This window comes from Vigna unguiculata, chromosome 4 (genome assembly GCF_037176805.1).
Source record: "Vigna unguiculata cultivar grain cowpea cultivar isolate G323 ecotype 2 chromosome 4, ASM3717680v1, whole genome shotgun sequence".
Classification (NCBI taxonomy): domain Eukaryota; kingdom Viridiplantae; phylum Streptophyta; class Magnoliopsida; order Fabales; family Fabaceae; genus Vigna; species Vigna unguiculata.
The window spans coordinates 49,891,265-49,895,135 of NC_140795.1; positions in this window are offsets into that span (position 1 = coordinate 49,891,265).

Sequence of the window (3,871 nt, forward strand, 5' to 3'; positions counted from 1 at the left end):
GTTTAACCTATGTATCTATCTATAGATAGATACATATGCTAAATAGAAAACAAAATTAGATTAACGAATTTTCACACGCGGATACATATGTATCCTTACTATACTGAAACGGCTTCCATTATGGGTATTAAACCAATAACGATTTATACAAGCTAAATCTTCTAATCGATATTTTGGCCAAAGAAAAATTTTGAAATTCATTAGTTTTTTTTTTCTCTTTCTCATTTCTTTTTTTAGTCAAAACTTTAAAACAATTTTGGACTTTATTTTCATTATAAAATATTGTGTTTCTATGCATACTATTTATATTATTTGGATCTAAACAAATTCTAATTCTCAACTCTCTACGACGTCTAGCAGATAAAAATGTTTTCAGGAACAAGTAAATTAAATTTCTCGTTTTCTTTGTTTTCTGTTAATCTTTTGATCTTTTGTTCTAGTAATGTATTTATCAAAAAATTTCTTATTAACATGAATTTTTTCTGAGTATTTTTTATAAATTTTGCGTTTTATTCTTATGAATTAATGAAAAACCCATCATTTTATACTTAAAAAATTGTTTATTATTTTTTCTAGACAGGCGAACTGGTTCGATAACAAATAGTTCTTTTTTCCTAAATTTATTATTTTTCTTTTTCCTTAAGCCTGAAAGAGTTAAATTCGTCTGTTTTGAATCATCATAATATCTAGACTAGTTCTCCTCTTTGAATAGAGGCTATAGTAATTTTTCTTAATTTGTCAATCTAATAAGGAGACAATATACTTTTACATTGTTAAATATTTTTTGACCTAAGAAATTTTTTCCAGTTTAAATGGAAATTCAAAAAATTTCTTACTAAGAATTGAAGTTCTGCCTCCATATTGTTCTTGGGTTTTTTTTTTCGATGTTCTAAAAACATCTATTTTTTTTTTCTTTCTAGTAATATTCTTTTCACTAACATTTTTATTTCCTTTAGAATGTAAAAAAAGAGAATGTAAATAAAGTAATTTTATTGGTATAATTTGCGAGTTACCCCTAAATGTATTATAAAATATCACAAATTTGGAAAAGAACCAAAATTCCGGATTTGCATATGGAACGATTTAGTATTTTTCTATTGATTCCCGTCCAATCCAAATATTTTCTATCCGGATTTATAATAATAGTATCTTCTGCTATATAATTCTTGATAAAAATATTACTTATTCTATCAAATAAGTCTTTTTTATATGTATTGTAATTAGAAGAAATCATTGTGTTTTTATTTGATTGAAATAGGGATCTAATCGATAAATATATGAGGTCTTTCTTATTTGCATAATTCATAAAATATAGGATAAAAGATCGTATTTATATTGTTTTCTAATTTTTTTTTTTAATGGGATTCCTTGTTTGTTCTTTGTAAAGAATTAATGGGCTTTTTCCATATGAATCCCATTTGGTTAAATTTTTATTTTGAGTTACACCACATTTAGTGATTCTATTTCTCCATTTTTGTGATACTAATTTTGACCAGCTACTGTTAGATAAGTTATATTGATAATAATTATTCTTTAACCAATTTGTCCATTGATTTAGTTCAGAATTGAGCAGGTTATTTTGTTTTCTTTTAGAATGAACTATTCCTTGTGCTCCAAAAAAAGAATCCTTTATTTCATTTTCAGAAAAAAAAAATTTTTATTATATTGAAAAAGAAGTCTTACTTATATATGTTTATGTTAATAATTCGGGTTTGTAACAAATTTAAAAATACATATGGTTGTGACAAAAAGGAGACATCAAAATAATTATGTGAATTCGCATTCTTATTCTTATTATTAAAATATTTGTGTAATTTTAAAAGAAAGGGAATTATACTTTGATTTGTTTTATAACTTCTTTCTGTATTTGGTTCATTATCGTAAAGCCATTTATTTAAAAATTTTTTTGTTGATTCAAGAAAAAGTTGTAGCTGGATTTTCGGAATACAAATGATATATAGAAAGATATCTATGTATATTTTTTTCATCAAAAATTGAAAAAAAGAATGTGATTTTTTAGTTAAGCTAATATTTCTTCTTTGGAATATCTGCAAAATTTTTTTTTCGAATTCTATCCTTTTACTATCATAATTTTTTTCTTCGAATGAATATTTGTCTCCGCGAATTCCAAGTCCTCTTTTCTTTTCTTCTTTTTTCATTTTTTCTATTTTTTTAATAACTACTTTTCTCTTAGTATTGAGATCCTTTATAGATTTTTTTTTCAATGAAAAATTTGTCGACTTTATCGATTGAATTGAAATGTTGCTTCAGAAATCATTGAATTATTCTTCCAAATTGTTGAATATTTTTTGTTTTCGCTCAATTCATCGAGTTTTGGGGGTTTCCTTTTAATAAAAAATATTTTAAATTTAAAAATTCTTGTTTTTTTTTCGTGAGGAATACTATACTTTTTCTAATAATTTCAAGAATACTTTGGATGATCCCTTTTGCTTTTTCTATTACGATATTTAGAAACAGTTTGAATTTTTCACTTAAAACTTTTAGAACTAGAAAAGTGAAAAATTCAAATTTTTTCTTTTTTTTTTTTAGTTCTTTTAAAATGGGGTCGAAAAAGGAAAGTGGATTTTTCGTGGAACTAGAAAAAGGCAATTCAACTTCCCATCCCCCCAAACTGTTAAAAAACAAAAGTTCTTTTTTTTCTTTGAATTTTTTTTGTTTTCATTACATCGTATTTTAGATTTATGCCAAGGTTTTAGACGAAAAGGAAATAATATTTTATCTGAATCCCATCTGTTAGCCATTTTTGCGGAAACTCTCTTTCGGATAATTGAACGCCGTTATACGTGCATTTAATATATATTTCTCTCTTCCAATCCATATAATCTTCAGACCATTCTGGAATTTGAAAAATAGTATACGAATTGTATTGTTAATTATTAATAAATGAAGGTAATAGAATATATTTCCTAATAAAGCATTGGGTTATTATAAAACACCTCTTATTACTTGAGCAAATATAATGCTATCCCAGGCTTCTGCTATTTCTATACGTTTTCTTTCTGCATTTTCCTTTTTTGCTTCCTCCTCTTTTTTTTTCGGACTTTTTTTTTGTTTTTTCCTCTATAGAACCTAAAATTTGAAATTCTGTCTTTTTACGAATCCAAATATTTAACATAAAAAATCTTTTCATTGATTTTAAACTATGAAAAGAAAAGAATATTGATTTTTCAATTTTATCCAAAAAAAGCGGCGAATGCACCTTTTTGAAAAAATTTCCAAGTAACTGTTTTCCGTCTTTGAGCACGGATAGATCCTTTGATTATGTCTCTTCGAAATCCGATTGTTGGAATAACGTCTTAAGCCAATTCGTTTTTTTGTTCATTATTTTCAGTATCTCCACGATCACGATAAGTCTTGTAATTTTTAAAAAATTTATCTTTATTAGTCAAAATGACTACACGTTTGCCTTTTCTAGAACGAATTTGAGAATTATCTGCATTCAATTTTTCCACCTAGTTGTTCTAATTCGTCCATCAATTTGTATGACCACCGAGGTACTTTTTTACAGATTTCGTTTCTTTTAATAGACTTAGTGTTCTTTCGATTTACTTTTCTTTTTTCGTTCAAATCAGTTGTAATTGCATCAAATAATATTTTGATTATTTGTTTTTTTTCTGCGTCATAATTATAATTCATTTTTACTTGTTCAGGTTCTGTAAATAAATAAGGTACGTGCGAATTTAAGCTTGACACTAAGAAAATTGACTGATTAGATTAAAAGAAATGTAGTTACTAATAATTTTTTATCAAATGTTTTTCTATTTTCCTCTAATTTTGGAGAATTACTATTATTCTTTTTAGAAATCTTATTATAAAGAAAGATATCTTGAATTTTATTTATAAAAATGTT